Here is a 21,306-nt window from a genome sequence, read left to right on the forward strand (position 1 = left end):
GGAGAATTCCACACAGGAATCAGTCATTCACGGCCGCTCATAACCATTCATGTGTGATACTCTAGTTTCCGTTTGGTTTGGGAATTACTTTTCTTAATCAAATCAATAAGAATTTAGGGTTTAGTAACACAGATGAGAGAAAGGTCAGCGCAAGGATAGTTCTAGCAATACTATGGTTCTGAATTAAAGAGGGGATAGGTTTGAGATTGGGATCATACAATGCAGATATATTATGGGTCAATGTTCTTCTTATTAATACTTACTGAATAAGTTATTAAATTGGACCGTCAGTTCTGGTCATGGATTGGGTCCGTCAAGGACGGACAGCACCTCAGGTGTGGGACTGGATCAGCTAGGCCGGTCACGGATTTGGACAGGATCTGACCTTCTAGTTTCTGAGTATGTCAAATCAACTGGATAGCAAGTTCCTCAGGCAAGCCGTGTGGTAGCAAGCCAGAGAGTTTCAGGATACTAGTTCAGAAGGCTTTCCCACACCACAGCGCTACACTGGGTTGTGAGAATAAGTTTGAGGATTTGGGCCTTGCTGAAAGTCAATAGTTCTCTATTGCTTGGCAAGAGTCTTGGCTTCTGGATCTGGAAGGATGTTAAAGCTGGATGTAGAATGCTGGAACAAAGTGCTTCACCGGAATCAGGAAAGTGAGTGAATCAGTGAGTCCTTATGTGTGGTCAGCTGTCTCTATTTATCCTTTCAAATGACATCACAAAATGGGTGTATGGGCCGGCTTAGCTAAGCTTGCCCCTGTGAACTGGGATTGGATCAGGACATCATCTCCGCCTTGCATCTGAGTGATTGGGTCAAGGCCGGATGATGTCACATTTATGGTTTAGCTTTACAGTCCTTAGAAACCTCCCCTCAGCCTCTAATATCAAAATTGGATTTTATCCTAAATACATATTTCTCCATTGGTCACCTCTACACAAATCACACACAAAGATTCCATTTTTTATGTAGCATCTTTTCATCAAAATCCTGCAGCGGTGGGATCTTGTTTCACCTTTCTGACCAATTTCCAAGCTTTCTGCAAATTTTCAAAAATGTGTGTGTTTAACATAGGAATGTGTGTGTACATTTTCACAATTCTAGCATTAATACAGTTCACATAAAACCACATATATTGCCATTCCTGTCCAGAATATGTTACACAGTTCTACCGCCTCTTAAAATGTGCAGCCAAAAATTAGACTAACAACTCTGTCCTTTTTATATTTTTCACCACTTTGAATCACAAGTTATGAGTCTCTTAAAATTGTTCATTGTTTGTTCTTAACAGCAAATTGTCTGCCCCTTCGTCTATCCCTGTAGTCCAGGAGTAGCCCCCTCCTTTGGGGAATTCCTTCCAGGAGCAGTTTATGACCCTTTCACACATCCGTTTCCTGGGCTGGAGGATTTGCCATTGTTCATTCTCTTTTTGGAGACAAATGTCTGGCCTAAACCACAATTATCATCTACCCGTGAGTTTCTGCTGAGAGGAGTTCCCTCCCCTTGGGAGAAACCCTTTTTCCACTCCCTGCAGCTCAGCCAGGCTAATGTATTCTTAATTTCTTAAACCCAGCAGAAACCAAACTTAAATACATTACTTTCTTAGCTTTAAATCTGTGGGGTCAAAAAACACAACTGAGATCTGTATTCCATTTAGTAACAATCCTTTTATGTTTGCTATTCTGGCAGACTTTTAGTTTAGATACTTTGAAGTTTCATCAAGAGCTCATCTGACAGCTGTTATTCACAGGTAGCCCAGTTTACTGCACAAAGATTTTGACAGAAGCTGTCAGTTTACAGACAATCTAAGGGATGCAGTACACTTGCGTACCTTCCTTCTATTGATCGGCTTTCTTTATGTTGTTTTGAGCATTGTATTGTTTTTATTTTTCCCGAATTTGTGAAATACAAAAATGAAACTTTTGTTGTTAAGGGAAATACCACAGAACCCTTAATGAGGCCTTCATCGTGTATTGCTTTAATTCACAGAGCTTTCTGGATGCATCGCATTCGTTTACTGATTGTGAGAGCACATAAGACATTATTAACAGGTAATGCCGGGCATCACAATTTCAACCCTCCAAAATGTTCACAGGCAGTCCGGCTAAATCCTTGCAAACACCTCATGATCTATGGACACCATTATTAAAGTTTGATAGTTTGATTGATTTATTGCCTAATATGGTAATTTTATGAAGCTTATTTTCGTCAATGGCAAAGGTTTCTCTTTTGTCTTTTTTCCTTTTTTCGAACAGTTAGTGGGAAAGGGTTTAAAATAAAACAAAGAGGTGGCACTCACACGTCTATATAATTGTTTTTAACAAAGAGTTGCTGTTTATGTTTTTTTTGTTGGGAGGAGAAAGATTATGGGAAGGGGTTTACATAAAAATCACAAAGTGTGTCACAAAGGTTTGCACAGCAGAATTTATTTGTGTCTTTTTGTAATGGAAAGGTAAATAAAGCCCATTCAAAGAACCAGCAATGACTGATTGTCAAACTCGAATTTTCCAAGTAAAATAAGACGTTAAAGAAGTACCCAAAACAAGCATATTAAAAAAAAAAAATCACAAACAGGGTCTAAAGTGTGAAAAAGACACAAGGAAAGCGTTTGATCTCTATGGCAAAAGCTCTTTTGCTCTCATCTCAAATAGGCAAGAACTGTTCTTCTCTCTCACAGAAAAGCACAAACCATAAAGAACCAAGCTGTAAGTTCGACCTTTTCAATGGCCACCAAACCTTCCTAAAAAGTCTAGACCACTGTGTAGCAGGCCATACCTCTCACAGAGATTCAGCAGGTCTGATTGACTATGCAAATTCAAACCTGCCTAGCAGACAAGCATGCAGGTTCTGGTGAGAGTTTGGCTGATAGTCTTTGAATCCCAACCATGAGTTCATTTTCCCAAAAACCTTTGTTTGCATTTAAGACGAACCAGAATCTGAGACAAAGACTTGTCCACACCTATTTGGAGCCCTCGAAAGAACAATCAATTACCACACAATGGGGTCTCCCACATATTCTGGGCCACTATAAATGCGGCAAATGTGTAGCATGTCCATTGACTGAGAGCAAACAGGAGTTTCATTATAATGGTCGGATATGGAAAATGAACTGCCATACCAACTGCCTAACTAAAAATGTGATTTATGTGATCTCTTGCCCTTGCCAACTACTTTATGTTGGCAAAACCACACGCGATGTGAGACAGCGCATATCGGAATGTAGGAGCTGCATTAGCAATAAAGTTGCAGATAAGCCCCTTCTGGAACATTTTACTAAATTGAAACATAAGGACACGGACCTTAGATGGTTTGTACTACAGCATGTTAAAACAAATATGAGAGGTGGCAATATGGGCACAATACTACACCGCATTGAACAACGGTGGATATATACCCTTGACACTGTGTGGAATGGCTTAAACCTATCAGTCGAGTGGAATGCTCTCATTACAAAGAACTGAACTAACTGTTTTAGTATTCCATTGGTCCTTTAGGAATATTATGTATTACCCTGGCAAAGGTAGGCATATTATGCGAGATGAGGTACATGTGATGAGAGATATCACATAAGAATTAGGCGTAAAGAATGTATATTGCTGTCATGATTCTTGCCCCTCATGTCCCCAGCCCTCCAAGATGTCAGGCTCGAGCCAGGCCACGCTTACCTACATGGCCTTCAAGGGCCTCTCCATCCCTCCAAAGACCCATTTGGAGTCAGACTTGGCACTTGTGGCACCAGACTCACTCACTCCCAAAGGATAACATTGGGGATTGGACTTGTAGTGCATTGATGGGGACAGAATGGATGCCCCTACATATTTCAGTTCCCAGACTGCATGTGCAGTCTAGTCTTTTGGGTGTGGTTCAGTCCAGAGACACCCGGGATACCCAGAGACTATTTAAGCCATGTCCAGGCTGAGAAACATGCTTTGCGTTTTCTGCACCTGCAGCGTGACACTCACCGTGTTCGGATCGGTCTCCAGTAGGCCTGCATCTCTCTTCTGCACTCAGCTCCTGCAAGAACAAGAACACCGTTAGGGATAGCCTTACCTTGCGGTGCTTCTGCCCATCATTCATCGCTCCTTCTGTTCTGCGGGCATCTTCGACGGTGTCATTCCCATCCCGGCATGCAGCTTTCTAAGGAAAAGGGAAAAGAACAGAAAAAAGGCCTTAGTAAGCATTTAGCAAATCTTTGCTTATTTTTAAAGACTGTACGAGCTTCAAACGCTTACCTGAATCCCAGCGCTCTGGGGGAACTCTGTCTCCGGAACTTCTCATCCATCTGCAAGAGGGAAAAGACACTCCAGGTTAGCGTGGAAACATCTAGAGGCGCCGCATACCGCGTTTACTCACGGCATTTCTTCTTCATAACCGACATCCACGCTGAAAACGTCGCGGCACCCTAAAGACACAGAAAAAGAACTCAGTTCAATACAAATACAAAAGGGTTGCATCGCGCATTGCCCTCTCACTCACCTTCAGCGCAACTCATCTCAGCAGCACATCACCATCCCCAGATGCCGGCCATCATCTAAGAAAGGAAAGGAACGAAGTTAGAGAACTGTTCAAAAGACTCATTATGCTTACCCGTCGGACTCTTGCCAGTGAAGTAACTAGGCAGCAATGAACCCGCATCAATCAATTTACTCCATACACCTACTCGCCATCCTGTGTATTGATGCATGGGGGTGAGTAGTGAGCTGTGTTAACACATTATACACATATGACATTAATAGTTATGAAAGTAAAGAAATATGGGATGACACTGGATACTGATCGCACTTTATGTATGTTTTTTAGATTGAAATTTGGCTTACACCATTCCAAACATAAGGGCAGACCCAATTGTTGTGCCTTACGTCCTGAAGAAGGTCTCGAGAATAAAAGACAGCAAGTTCTGTTAAATGTGGACCGAAAAACACGTGTCGATGACTATACAAGATATTCTGGTTAATTTACTAATCAGAAAAATACGACACCTGAAAGCAAAAACTGGGCCAAATAATATCTATGTTAATTACGTTTTTGGAAACATATGTATTACGAGAACAATACATTACGTGTAATGAGTCAAATTCGTTTTTTAGGAAATGATTGAATGAATGAGTGAGTTTGGGATTGAGGTTGAAAGTTGAATATATGAAGTATATGATGATGAATTGTTATTCATGGTTTTAAAACATTGCATATAATAATGTACTACGGCCCTCATTACGACCCTGGCGGTGGACCATGGTGCTAACAGCACCATGGTCCATGCCGGTAACTTACCGACTCCGCCATGGCGGAATGGGGAATTACCACCCCATTCCGAGGTTGGCGGGGCGGTAATTCCCCATGCCGCCATGGCCCTTCCCCATTCTCATTTTTGCCCCATAGGGCTCAATGGAAATGGGGAATGCGCTAAGTACGGTGCCGCAAATTGCGGCACCGTACTTAGCACCAAGGTCACTTGCGGGTTGTTTTTAACGCCTGCAAAAAGCAGGCGTTAAAGTCTCCAACCCGCAAAGGGACCTCATAATCAGGCGTTAAGGGTTTAACAGCACCGCGACCTTTTACGGCGCCGTTAACCCCTTAACGCCTGGGTTGTAATGAGGGCCAATGTGTTTATTGATTAAAATTTGTAATAATATGTTTTGAATAATCTGTTTCATCTCCATCCATTGGTCCACCTATTGTTCTTTGTAAACCTTATATACCTTACCTGAAGGACCAGGGATTAAAAGCAGGTACACCCCTTTATCTTTGAATCTGTCTAAGTACAATTCCCAGACAGCTCTGTAAAACTACTCGGATTCAGAGGTCAGGCAGGCATGCCGCACAAAAGAGTTCCAAGCAAAGATGATCTCTAGAGGACCGCTCTCGTGCTCCTTAACGCCGTCGTTGACCCTTAACGTCTGATTCCAATTTTAACGGCTGCTTTTAGCAGGCGTTAAAATCCATGGCGCTAAACCGCCTTGGTGCTAATTACGGCACCGTAATTTACGGTGCCGTAATTAGCGCCTTCCCCACTCCCATTATGTCCTATAGGGCAAAAATGGGAATGGGGAAGGGTAAATGGGAAATGGGGATTTACCGCCCCACTCACCTTGGAATGGGGCGGTAAATCTGCCATCCACCATGGTGTAAACATAGTTTACACCATGGTGGTAAAGTTGGTGTACTTACCGCCTGGGTCGTAATGACCCCAATGGACACAATCAAACTTGTTAAGTGGGTGAGTTTGGGCCCTTTACCCCTTGTTCACTCCTAGTGAGTGTCTGTGAGTGAGTTTGGTACTGAAGAGGAAAAATCTGAGTGTCCCTTTGCTCCCGATGAGGCCCCCAACCGGAAGAAGCACCCCCGACAGAATAACCATCGACCGTACGAGGTTGCACCAATCCCCACCACTCCCAGCATAAGCACGCACCACGAAAGGGACCCAGCCACCCGACCATACAAACCTGCGGTGGTACGAACTTTATCCAATCCAAGCAACGACAACCAAGACCAAGTTGGAAATGATTACATGGACCAAATCGATTGACGTTCCCGCAAGCTATGCTGCAGGTCATTAGAGACGCCATGACGACATAGCCGCATTAGATAGGAAGCACACGTGCAACCTGCACAGCCGGGACACTCACACACCAATCTACACAAAGAACATACGCGTACAGTTCTATGAGCTAGAGGACAGTGACATATACATACTGGCTGCATGTTTATTATTTTGTCACATACGCTTGCTACAGCACCACAGAAATGCAAGATGCCAGAAGAGCTTGTGTATATGCTGGCAGATGCTACACGCTATTTATCCTATGGATGGACAGGAGCACTCAAGGGACCTGACAGAACGTGAGATGCTCTTAACCTATGGACAATTACGTCGAATGAATAAACAGAGCCAAAGTAGGCGTTAGGCAAATCCAGTCAACTAGAATCATCTCACAGAAATTGCAAGCCACAAGATGCTGTGCAAAGCAGAATAGTCTGGCAGGGGCCAGAGCTGCCAAGGCCACGATGTTGCAAGTGACATTCCTCACCCACTGCGCCATGATGAGCCCAACTACAGGAGAGAATATCCCAAGATAAAATACAAATCAAATCGAAGTAATTTGGCCTCACCAGCAGTCACCTCACACGTGATCAGGCCGACCTGACATGATGCCAAGGCCTGGAAGCTGGGAAGACACAGCCGTCTCACGACTGGGACCGAGCTTCCAACAAATTGCAACAATTCATCTACAACATGCAATGAGAATGGACCGCTCTCATGGCATTAGTAAAAGCACCCCATTGTTACACACTGTCACATAGTCACAACTTGCTGATACACATCGTACATAAGCAGGTGTCTTGCGGGCTGGGAACAACGGTAGTCCCAGGCTTGGGGGCCCACGGTCTGACCAATGAGGACAGTGGGGGATAGGGGCTGGCGGGGGGAACCCCCAGCCAACCAGCAGGGCTTCTACTGTCACAGTTTTCAGGTAACAATTTCTAGGGACGACCCAAGTATACCACCTGTCACTGGGCCTCATCACGAGTTTGACAGTAACCCTTAAATGCAGCGGTAGCGCTATTACCGCCGTATGTAAGGGTCCGCCAAATCATAGCTTCGGCTGATTTCCCCCCAGCTCTTAGCTGGTGGGAAATCCGCCTAAATTTCACGCTCTTACTGCCGACGGGAAATCCGCCGGCGGTAAGAGCACAACATTTCCCCAGTGAGCCCAATGGGAATGGGGCATTCCCGAATGGACTCAATGGGGAATGGGGATTTCCCGTTCCACCAAACCCGTGATCCGGTGCTAATAGTGCCGGTGGGTTTGACGGTAGGGCAGATAACGCCAGTGCTATTAGCGCCGGTGTTACCGACCAACTCGTGATGAGGCCCACTGTGTCCACCACTGACAACGCACACTATATGTTCCTATACTGGACCTACCACTCTGGGAGCCAACACGGAGTGGTGTTAGGTTCAGGGAAGGATTTTGGTGAGTGATGCTGATTGTGAAGTCACAAGTGTACAAAAGCGGCCTGCAAGCCCAAAATCAGCGAGATGTGTCTGGACTGGATTTTGCTCCATGCGTATGATCCCTGCATGTTTGTCATAATAAAAAAAGCAGTTACCCTTTGCTCCATGTGGACCTCAACGTTTTAGGGACATTGGAAGGAGTTAGGGCATTCCGAGAGCTGGAGGTCCGCTGACCCTGGGTACGGCTGTGCCGACCCCAGAATTTACCCTAACAAGTTGGAGGCCCCATCAAGATCGTTTGTGATGCCGACTCGGCAAGGTGGCGCCCCCTCTGCCATCAGGCCTCGTAGGACTGCAGAACCCTTGGAATTGTGACACAACCAGACAGCACAACTGGAGATTGGCCGTCGGTAGCCGAATTTAGAAATCATCCTGCCCGCAGTTGGCGAGTGTCCAGACGCGGTCCAGAAGAGGTGAGACGAGCCAAGTGGGAGGGGAGCCAGCAGCCGAGCGGCACCGGCAGATGTGCACCTAAGTGTAAGTGTGGTCCTCACAACTAGCAACATCCTATTGTGCGGGTGGGGAGAGGATGTGCAATTAGGGTGGAAGGTGGTGTAACATTGTCATAACGTTCAATACCGAGGCAGTGGTTGGCACGTCTATGATTGTAGGGAGCAGAGCAGAGGGTCCCTTCTTGTGTTGGTGAGCGTTTCGGGGGCGGGGCAGCAGGTCCCCATGTGACAGAAGGATTGTTGCGCTGATAGGTCTGGACAGTGAACACATGTGTTGGGGCGTGGTTTTCCTATGAATCAACGTTGTAGTTCGGTGAATAGATGGTGTCTTCCTATCAATTGAGCATTTTAGCTTGGTGAATAGATGTTGGGTTAGCTGTAGCTATCTTAGATTGTGGAAGGTAGTTGACTGGTTAAGTTTGTATGGTAGGAAATGGATCACATGTCAGGCGATGTGATGGGTGCAGTTCAATTACAAAAAGAGTTGATTGATGACGTATACTCCACTGGTGGGAATTCAGCTGTGGGGATTGTGAATTTTTACATGCAGAATTAAAATGGTGGAATTGTTGTGTGTAATATGTACACAAATTGTTGGTTGTGAAGGATTAGCTAGGTGACATCACCCATAGGTCATTGCATAGGACACTGTGTTATCAGCGAGTGCGGGGCTCGCAACTCTCTGCTGAAACTTCAGGACAGGTGAACAGGTGCCTGTGCATGGACAGGGTGTGATTGAAGGGGTGTGCCGGATCGCAGCAGCTCAGTATAGTCAGGGCGGTACGAGAGTACGTCTCGCAAGGTGTGTGGCTGTTAAGGGCCGCATGTATTGCTAATTGAACATTGAATTGCATAACCCATACATTTTCTACCCTTGTCCTGACAGAGGAAAGTCGAGATCCTCAACCTGACGTCAGGTAAAATTACAAATAAAAGTAATGATGTACCAGAGGGGCAGGGGAGGAGTGCCATACGATGCACACATGACTACAATGACCATGACCCAGCACATTTGTTAGACACTGCCCATTTACAAGTACAGAATAATGAAGTATAGCATAGAATGGACAAAGGGTATGCACGGGAAAATAACGGCACCAGGGCCGCTTAACGGCAGTTTTTCGAAGGACGTATTACAGTCACTACTCACTTATCTGCACAATGCATACAAGGGAAAGAAGTTAGCAAACGGTATGGAAATATTCGAGCTCTGGCGCATGATACAAGGGTACTATCCAGGGATGATGAGCGTACAGGAGATAAAAGAAGAGGGAGGCAATTCCAGTGCTCTGCCCCCTGCACCTCCAAGTGTTGTCTCAGACAATGCAGAGGAGGAGTAGGAGGAGGAGCAGGGCTTATACCCAATTAGAGAGCTAAAGGAAGCTATGGAGCCACAATAATTAACTGCGGCAGAGGGCTATTCAAACCCCACGTACAAACCACCCCTTTATCCCCCGAATACACACGCCCCCAAGGCCCCGCAAAATGGGACAAGGACAGAGGCAGACAGGCCAGGCACAGATGAGGGGGGGCTGAGGCAGGCGAAGAAATAATTTACAGCGGTAGACCCAGATGAATCGATAGCAGCACAAGTACTATTGAACAAAAGCCAGAGAGGAATTGGAGCTGGGACAAGGATGTAGAGATAAGCCAGTGCACGACGTGAGGGAGGAGCAGGTACGAGAAGAGGAGGAGGCAAAGTTAGAGGCAAGAATAGCAGAACTGAAGGAAAAAAGGAATACGTTAGTGAAACAACTAGAACAGAAGGAACGGGAACGGAAAGAGCAGTTGGAATTAGAAAGAAAGGAGAAGGTGGAGTGGGGAAGTAGGGAATGCGAGGAATAAATGGAGAAGGAGCAGAGAGAGATAATGGAGAGGACAACAACGGGAGGGAGGAGCAAGGTGAGTACGGAGGCGAAGGGAGGTAGAATACAAGAAAATGAAAGGGTTGAAGCTGAACGCGAAATGGCATTTTGGAGGTGGACGATATTTTCAGAAAACACATGTAAGTACGAGGAAGGCAGGTTGAAGGAATTAATAATAATACTTTATTGTGATTTAATCCTGAATTTAGGAATTTGCACAACATATGTATCATATGGACATACAACACATACAAAACATAACCATAGATAGCAATCATAAATGGAGATCATAAAAAAGTCAGGTACTACCAAGCAAGTCTAATAATACATCATAATACAATACAATGACATATGTCAATTAAACAATACACCGAACAAAAACAAGATTAAATTCAATATATACAAATAATAATAGAGCATAAATAAAATGTATATATGCATTAGGCTACAATGGGCCTCATTACGAATCAGGCATTAAGGGGTTAACGGCGCGGACCCTTAACGCCTGATTCCGACGTGCCTTTGCGCCATGGTGAGTTTAACGCCTCCTTTTTGCAGGCGTTAAAATCCATGGCGCTAAGGGACCATGGTGCTAATTACGCCACCGTAATTTACGGTGGCGTAATTAGCGCCTTCACCACTCCCATTATGCCCTAGGAGGCAAAAAACGGGAATGGGGAAGGGTAAAATGGGAAATGGGGATTTACCGCCCCACTCACCTTGGAATGGGGCGCTAAATCCGCCATCCACCATGGTGTAAACATAGTTTACCCCATGGTGGTAAGGGTACGACCCAGGCGGTAACTTACCGCCTGGGTCGTAATGAGGCCCAATATGTTAGCGCTAAAGTACATAGGAATGCTCCCACCATATTGTGATAAAGATGAGTCCGGTAGTAGGGTTTTGACATATGACCATAACCTAAATAGGGGAAGTTGAAGCCCCACAGCCTTGGGGTAAGACAGCTATCCCAAAAGACTTCCTCTGTTATGGCCTTATATTGATGCACCCATTTCCCGAATGCACACATATATGCTGGTCCCAATTTTGGGCAAATGGTTAAGACATGTCTGGTGGTTTCCAGTACTTCCAAGGCCTGGCATGTCCGCCAATGCCTAGCATCAATCGGTACCTTCATACGAGCCCCAATGTTTGCCAAAACCGGGAGCTGGTTCGTCCGAAGCCTTAATAAGAAATGCCTCACCTCTGGTGCCGGGCTCAAAAGCAAATATGGCTGGGGCTTTCGATATTTATATGTTACATGGGAAACTGCCTCATACCCACTCAGTTTGGCCAGATGGATAGCGTTCATACTCCAGTCATTCTCATACTTGACACCCAATTTTAACAATTAATGGTATTTCAAAATGAATTCTCAGTCTATACACGAGCCCAAAGATAATTCATATAGACTCTTCTCGTTTACATATGTTTTGGTCACTATGGGGCCATCAATGGTGGCAGATGTTCAATTGACCTTCTTCAGGACAAACATCAGGGGTGATGATCTCTTCACTCCTATCTTTCTTGTGTCGATGGAAGGTAAATTCACCCTTCTTATGGTTTCTTGCTACCTACAATACATAGAACATTCACTCATGATTCAGCCTCATTTCTTGTATGCCATTGACATCTTAAACAAATTAAACTAAACAACAACCCTTACTGATTGTGTTGAATCTATACTAACCTCCACTAACCAAGTGATGAAGGTAGTACTGGCTTTGCGGAAATGGATTCCAAATGCACGAAACTCTCGAGCGTAAAAAACTTTCAAGTAGATAATTTAAACAAGGGAGAAAGAGACAGTCTAAAAGGACTATGTGATACCATGGAGATTACTATAAAGCCGGCCGACAAGGGCGGCGGCATTGTAGTTATGGACATTGTCAAGTATGAGGGTGAATGTCTCAGACTATCGGCTGACACAGGAGCCTACAAGAAATTGGATAGGGACCACACGTTAAGATTGCATATTCAAAAAACAAATATATAAACAACTAAAGGGGGTTAGCATGGGCACGACTTTCCCGACGGATGTTGCCAACTTGTACATGGCACATTTTGAACAACAATATGTAACGGGCCCTGAGAGCACATTGAAACAACAACCGTTTGAATCTAAATTACAGCTATGGAAACGATACATAGACAATGTCTTCTTGGAATGGAGGGGAGAGATCGAGGAACTTACATTGTTCTTAGCATGGGTTAATCTGTGTGATCACAATATCAAGTTCACCGTGGACTGGAGTAATGAAAAAATCAGTTTTTTGGACCTGATGATAGTAAAGGCTGGAGCCAGACTAAATACCATGCTATTCAGGAAAGCAACAGATAAACACTCATTGCTTCATTTTTCAAGTTTTCACCTTGTGGGGATTAGACAGAACCTGCCCTACGGGCAATTTCTGCAGATACAAAGGAATTGTACAAACAAAATAAATTTCGTAGAACATGCATCCAACCTAAGGGAGAGATTGATCAGTCAGGGATACCCTAAAATGATTGTCAAACAAACCATGAAACGAACATCCAATACACACAGAGAGGTGTGTCTGGTAGGCAAAGGGAAGTCCAAAGATAAACGTCTTGTATGTGTCTCAACGTATTCACCAATCAGTAATGCGATAAAAAACAGCACAAATAAGAACTGGCATCTTGTTAAACAGGCCGGGAGTTTGGAGAGGATACCCATGTTTACCTTCAAAAGAAGTTCAAACCTTAGGCAAAAGTTAGTGCATACGTATGTGGAACAACAGAATGACCAGAACATGTTGAATCAGTGGGGCCTACCTCCTATTGTGGGACACTATAAATGTGGGCAGTGTGCAGCATGCCCATTTACAGAGACACAACATGAATTTGTACATCAGAAGGTCAAGTGGTCCATGCGAGAACACACAAATTGTTGCACGAAGAACGCGATTTATGTAATCCAGTGTCCGTGGCCATTCATGTATGTGGGCAAAATAATGAGACAATTCAGGATGAGGATCTCAGAACACAGATCCTGTCTGAGAAATAAAGTAAAGGATAAACCCTTTGTTGAACTTTTTTCTGAAGCCAAACACACTGAACATGACATTAAATGGTTTATTTTGCAAACTGTTAAGAGTCCCACCCGAGGAGCTGACATGAGTATGATGTTTCACAAAGTCGAGCAACGCTGGATCTATTTGCTGGACACTATAAAACACGGTTTGAACATTGCTGTGGAATGGAATAAATTACTGTAGATAGATGAACTAGAAACAGCGATAGTTATCTATCTTAAAACTGCTAGTAGAAAGGAATGCACGAATGTGTTATTTCAGGCCCAGCTCATGGGAGCAACAGTAGGCACCAGCTGTTATAGAGCAACTATGAGATATGCTGGCACCCAGACAATCGTGCCATAGAAGTTGGACAGGGTTAAGTAATAATTCCACCCACAAATACATAATACACATTTTTGTGGACTGTTTTTGGCTTCTTGTCGGGCGGTTGCCATGGTGAGCGAGGTGTATTTCGCCCTTTCATTTGGTCTGATGCATTGATTCTGATACACGCACTGACAATCTATAAGAGGCAATAAGTAATGTGGGTTTTCTGTTTTTAATCTCGAGAGTCAGTGATTATGGTCCCATATAACATGCCTATCTGATATGTTGGCTGAATATAGTGAATAGTCCTTTCTTTAGGTCTATGCTCTGGTCGGACGAAGTGCAGTCCGTCGTCTGTTTTCATGATTAGAAATAACAGGAAGTACACGCAGTTACAGCTAGCGCCAGATTCGGATGGAACTGTAACGGTGTAAGACGCGAGACGCTGTCCGCAACTACACAGTGAGTACCGGGCGTTACGATGTATGCATTGTCAATGGCTAATAGTAGCAGTTAGTCCACGGACTTCCAAGTATCTGTTGAATTAAGGGTTCAATGGACATGGCATGTTATGTAGACATAGCAATTGGCAGAGACATGGCGTTTAGCTGCTAACATTGCAGAGTTCAATACCGCGGAGTAAATCTGAATATGCGGATAACATCCTTTACTTTCATGAGGGTAACACTGGGCGCTCTATATATATTTGAGTATAAAGATTGTTTTCTAATCGATGTAGCAAGACATGGCAGGACCTCAGTATGAATTGCTGAGTTTGAATTGTGTTTTTTTCGACAAAAAAATGTTTTTCAACAAAAACGTTCGCGGAACACATCGGTAACTAGGTGGTGTTTTTATATTACAGATTCCTTTGATCCGGAATGCTGGGAAATATACAGAAATAATCAGAGACACGTGACACCTGTGTACCCTCAGCTGTAAGTAAATCTAGGTTCTGGGGCACATGGCAAATTGTAAACACCAGTGACTGCATGCTTAGAAGTTCTACTGTGTATTACAGGAACATCAAAACAGAAACAGATGTAACCGCTGATGTACTAATGCGGTGGGACAGATACAATAACACATTTTGGAGCTGTATTAGACACAGGGGACACCATTTGGAAGCAAGAGGCAATCGAATGTGAGAATATGCCCCATTGTTCGGCGATTGAGTTCACTGGTAGAGGTTAATGGTAGATACCGTTTTTCCACAGGTGACACCTGGCGATTAGGAAATGTTTGCGCAGACTGAGGAATCTAGTGCTCTCGAACATTTGGAATCCATTTCCACGGAGCCAGTACTACCTTCATCACTTGGTTAGTAGAGGTTATTATAGGTTCTACACAATCAGTAAGGGTTGTTGTTTAGTTTAATTTGTTTAAGATGTATATGACATGCAAGAAATGAGGCTGGATCATGAGTGAATGTTCTTTGTATTGTAGGTAGCAAGAAACCATAAGAAGGGCACATTTACCTTCCATCGACACAAGAAAGACAGAAATGAAGAGATCATCACCCCTGATGTTTGTCCTGAAGAAGGTCAATTGAACATCTGCCCACCATTAATGGCCCCATAGTGACCGAAACATATGTAGATGAGAAGAGTCTATATGAATTATCTTTGGACTTGTGTATAGACTGAGAATTCATTTTGAAATACCATTAATTGTTAAAATTGGGTGTGTTGAGTGATACGGTGGACTATATGAGTTATGATTCTCCTCCTCATTGACTAGTGTGAGTGTGTAAATGGACATTTGTTGGTATGTTTGTGGATGAAATGTGGAAGATTTTCTTGGTAATATGAATTACAATAGCCTGTATGGTATGGTGTATTATTTTACAAAATTTTTAATAGCAATTGCATTGAATAAATATTTTTGATAAAACTATATGAGTAATGTGGTAAGCCAGCTTCACCTTACCATAACGATGCGACCTCACCCCTGGGTGAGGGCTCTAGCCAACCATACAAGCAAACTGAAGGGTACCAGGGCACACTCCACAAAGTTACCCACAGAAGGCCTTACCATTAAAATGCCACCTAACCACTCTTTGTACCCAGATTCAGACCAACTAGCAAACTGAATTAAGTGACAGGTAGTGCACTCTAAAAATGAGGCTCTAGGTCTCTAAGATGATCAATGAGACAAAGTCACCCGTGTTCACCTGCTAGTAGGGCCCTTGAAGGTGAGTTATGGGGTAGGTAACACCCCTCTCCTGAGCAACTCTCAGTGTTAAATCGAAACACCAGATAAAATTAGGGGTTGCAATCTGGATGCTATGACTAGTGGGGTAGATTATCTGGAAAGGTACACCCTACAATTTTCCATTACAATTGTGTGATGTTGTGTATGTGTTCAGAACCCCCTCTGACAGTGACAACTCTCCAGTGCCTCACCACTGTGGGAGTGGGACCTGGGTTGACTGGATGGTTAAACTGCCGTACCCTCAGTGTTACCATCCCCTTCAGAGAGTAGGAGCCCTCCCCACAAAGCTACAAGCAGCCAAAATCAGTGTGCATGACTGGTACTTCAGTTCTTACCTAACTACTTGATCTGGTACATCAGGCAGCTCTCGGGGCAGGGACTCCTCTTCTCTGGGGCTGGTCTGTAGATTCTAAAAGACGGGAATAGTTAGAATCCACATAGACAGAAATGGCTGTTGATGATGGCAGAAAATGGGTAGAGGAGAGGAGTGTAGGCTGCAGAGAAGGCGCAGACATTAAGGAGCTCTTCAAGTGATCAGGGACCTAGACCTGGTTCTGAATCTGAGTCACAGGCACCAGAAAACTGTGGAAGTGGGAAGCGGGCCATAATGTGGGGATTTCATGTGGGAGACCCCTGGCAGGGCCACAGTTCTGGGCCAGTGTGTGTTGTGCATGGGATTGTCTCCCCTTCTGGCAATAACAGGCATGCCACTCTGAAAAAATGGGAACATAAATTAAGGAACCAAAGTCATTGCAGAAATCAGGAACATATTTATTACATGCAGAGTAAATTAGACACACTGGACACAGGTGATTTCCTGCACTGGGCTGTGGGCACAACGCTGGCATTGATGGCAGGGATACTAGCTAGGCACATCCATTTGCATGGAAGCCGGAGCCTGGGTTGTACCCTTGGATGCAGAGGGAACGGTTGGAGAGGCAGTGGAACAAGGGGTTGCTAGAGATGGTTATGATTGAGAGTGGGGAAAAGAAAACGAAAGGAAGAGTGAACAAAAGGGGCATAGAAAGGGGGAGAGAGTGAGGGAGAGAGGTGCACAGTGAAGGAGGTACCCAGTGAAAAACTAGAGGCTGTCACTGATTGCTGCACAGTGAGTGGGAAGCGCACAGTGTGGGAGAAGTGAACAGTGAGAGAGGGGCACCCCATGAGAGAGGGGGGAGAGAGAGAGATAGAGAGAGAGAGAGAGAGAGAACACGCTCAGGGGAATTAGAGAGAGAGGGCACATTGGCACAAGAAGAGAGAGAGAGAGAGAGCTCAGGGGCACACGAGAGAGAGCATTGTACAGAGTCGCAAGAGAGAGAGAGAGAGAGAGCACAGGGGCAGAAGAGGGAGAGAGCACAAAAGAGAGCACAGGGGCAGAGGAGAGATAGAGAGGGGTAGATAGTGAGCACAGGGGTGCAAGTGAAGGTGAGAAAGAAAGAGTGAGAGAGAGAGAGAGTGCGAGAGAGACAAAGAGAGAGAGAGAGAGAGAGAGAGAGACCAGGGGGAAGCAGGGCAGAGAGGAGAACTGGAGCAGTTTAGGGAAAATGAGAACATGAAGGTTAGACTGGGAACAATGGTTCCTGCTACAGGAGGCCTTTCTGCCCTCAACACAACAACACTGCCAGCAGCCAAAAAGAGGACCCCAGTCCTCTCTCCACAGACTAACTAAAGGCAGTCGCTCCCATCCACTTGTGTGTGGTTGCCAGGGATTGGGAGATGGGATTACAGGGCAGGTGGACACACATAGGGACTGCAGATGACTAGGGAATGGAGGAGGTTCCCAGAAAGGGGAGTAAAGATTCAGCCCTAGGCAGCAGATTGCACTGGAACTGGTTTGTGACACAATGAGGCTGGGCAGGTTTTGTGACAAGAGAAGGAGGCCAGGCCTTTGGGAGTAATGTGATCCCTTTGTCACTGGCTGTAAGCTGTTTGCCTAGGCCGGGGACAGGGAACCCGTTTTTCAGAGGGAGTGATGTCCTTTCTAGGGCTGGAGAAATTGTATAAATCCCCCACACATACCACAGGTGCAAGAGCACACAGGGTGACTAAACCTGATGGCAGGAAATCAACACAGGTCCAAATAGGAAGGCAGAGTCACACACGCATACACACACACACACACACACACACACACTAACGGCACAATGTCAATGGTGAGTCAGGGGCGAATATACAGTCATATTCAGTGCAAGATGGAAAATGCATTTGGGAAACATGAAAGTCACGCAAGTCATTTCCACAACACACTTGTACGCCACCCCTTTTTCACTTTGCTGTGCACATTGAGTAAGCATTGCCTGTCATGTGTGCATGGAAAGTAGCATTTACAATGGATATATGAATCCCAAGCATTTTCCAAGTCTAGAAAATCCATCCCAGTTCAAATGCTGGAGTATTTGTATGGTGGAGAGGAAGGGTGCAGGGGAAACGTAATTTACGTTGTGCATCTCCTCTACACCATACAAATCCTCGAAAATGGGCAGTGAGGATAATGTACAACGTAAACCCATTATTCAAGGCTTTTATGCTGTAGTTTCAGGTCACTCAAAATTAACTTGCGTGTGTTTCCACTCTCGTATCATTCAGGAATACCCGTAGGACCATTTCTTCACATTGTTCATTAGTGACTGAGGTCTGATTCATATATCACTTGTGGTTTGAGTGTCAAAGTACTTTAGGTTGTTGCTTTTGTGCTGTTAAAAGCATGCTGCACTTCAAATAATGAAGGATTTAACATATTTTGTCAATGTAAACTGGAATCAAAATCTGTCATTCCCCAGCTTGGCTGCACAAGGGACAGAATCAGAAAACTGTAATACCCAACCACTTTATTGAAAAGCAATATTTTAAAACAACACAAAAATTGAATCCACTACATGAAAAGGGATTTGTCTGCTTCTGAATCGTTTGGAATAGGATCTATACATAGCTGTCTTGTCGCACTCTGCGTGGAGTTGTGGGTTTGATGTAGAATAAAGCAGTGTTTGCTTAACTGTACAAACAGAGGTTAAGAATACCTGAGCCAAGTGTATCAACTTGCTTTGCAAATGCAAACACAAAGGCTTTGCATACGCAACAGCAGCATTTCTAATTGAAGTGTTACTACTGCGACCGCTTGCAGTCACTTGAGTAGGATTGGGGAAAAGTGGGCATTCACCTCTCCTTGAATGGAAATTGATAATTGGTTTGAAACCACTCTTGTAATCTCAAAGAATGTAATTGTTAGTGACTATATAGGGTAGGTGAAAACCTTTCTCAAAGTCAAAGCAGTTAATCGGGTGGGGAGTACAGCTCAGGGGCAACTTGTTTGTCCTAGAAGCAAGACAACACTGAACAGCCTGGGTTTGATAGCCGTCTCGAAGTTCGATATAAAAGCCCTATGTAGGATGTATTTATGTTAAAATGGGAATCACATTCACTGTACTTTGCACAGGGACCGACTCCAGGGGTTCCAAGGCTCAAATGGCTTGGATCAGATCTCTCTGCTTTGCAATAATAAACCCTTCTCCCTACTCTGAACAGTGATGCAGGCCTCAAGTATCTTGCATATTGCCAGGAGTAATGGATATCCAGAAAATATATCTAAAACATTACAGAGTGGTACATTTCCGAGTGGACCATAATACCGAAAAACAGTGCAAACATGAATTAAATAAATAAACCTATTAGGATAAAGGGTTAAAATGGATTGGGATGGGTTGGGGTGGCGTAAAAAAGGGTACAAAAACAGGGGTCTTGGGGGAACCCCCCAAATAAAAAAAAAGAAAGTTCTGTGTTGTTCAGTATTTTGTCCACGATGAAATGTACCAGTCTGTAATTTTTTTCAGTAAGATCACATATAGCCGGAGTAATGCCCTCCTCACAGAACTCAAGGCTGCTCAGGTGACCCCCCCCTGAAAGCAGCGCACACTACCAGAGCTCAACTCATCACCAGCTTGAGGAAATGTGGCTGACTATTCTGACTAGGATCTGGCTCAAAATCAAGAGCCTTGCCTGCAAGTCGACCACCATCAGTACACTGGTTCTATGTCATTTCATCACAGGATTTATTTTTTTGTGTTTTTTTTACTGTGGATTTTTTTTTTAAAAAACATATCGCAATTTTATTTCCCCCCCCCCAATCCGCCCATCCCCTTTAATTTGTTATATATTCCTGAACACCCACACCGAATTTATATATTGTTCTAACCCTTCCAAAATAATTTGATGAGTTTTTTCGTCAAAATATTCGCAGCAAAAAAAACCTGCGAAAAAACATCCTGCAATGAAAAGATGTTGTACCAGTACACTTGCCTGCCTCCTATCAAACTAAAATATCAAGCAGCACATGGTCATTTCACAGTAAGACCATCACCGAACTAGACTTGCTCACCATAGGAAACAAGGAAACAGTCCTTTTCATGTTGGGTTCCAGTTCTCTTGAACTCCATGCCAGTGAAAAATTGAAGAGCTTCAAGTCTCCTTCAGTTTGGGAAAGAACGGAAGACTTGGCTATTCCAACAACGCCTTGGTGTAACCTTTATTCTGTAACACAGCCCCATTCATGAATTGTATTGTTATAATTATTATTAATGTTTTCTTTATGACTTGCTACTAATGTTTTTCTTTATGGCCTGGTCAGGGCTCCAGTGCACCGGAGCTAGGTTTGAACAATGAAAATACACAACAATACTAATAAAGTGGTGGTGGCAGGTGTCTGCCGGTACTGCTTCCTGCACCTCAAAGATTGTTTTTGCACTGCAGGTTTTTCATACATTTCAACCCTATATGCAACATGTTTAACAATGTAACCAATTTGGCGAAAGCCAAAGACAGGTGAGGCAGTTTTGGCTCTGGGTCGTTTCGATGAAAGGAATTTCTGCTGATTACAATGTGGTGCACACCCTAAAGTCAGCTCATGCAGGATAGTGCGGTTCCTCAGGTATATTACTGTGCACAAATATCAATGTCCAAGAAAATAGTGAGTAAATCAGGCTGAGAACACCTCTAATCGTATCACAGTTCTGAGTTGGAACAGGGCTTTAAATCAGCCTGATTCTACATGCCTCCATATTTTATTCTTGATATAGTTCTGCACAGTTTGTCAAATTCACCATTGCCTTCTGCAAGGGTGAGCACTAATATTATTACAGCCAATGGTTTCTAATTCAGTGGACGCAAACCTTCTACAATGGTACCCCAAGGTCTCGGATAAATGCAGTGAACTGCTCCTGAAATAGATGTGCACAAAGGTGAAAACTGCCCTTTGCTTACTTAATGAGCGTCATATCGAGCAAATACCCCAAGAGTGGAGTGCAAGGTTTAAGAGGTGTTGATTGAATATATTTAATATTTATAGTGCACACAAGATAGTTATATACTGGTAAAGCAAATGGCATACGTGAAAGCTCCA

Source organism: Ambystoma mexicanum, chromosome 6p (genome assembly GCF_040938575.1).
Source record: "Ambystoma mexicanum isolate Mex_15411 chromosome 6p, UKY_AmexF1_1, whole genome shotgun sequence".
Lineage (NCBI taxonomy): Eukaryota > Metazoa > Chordata > Amphibia > Caudata > Ambystomatidae > Ambystoma > Ambystoma mexicanum.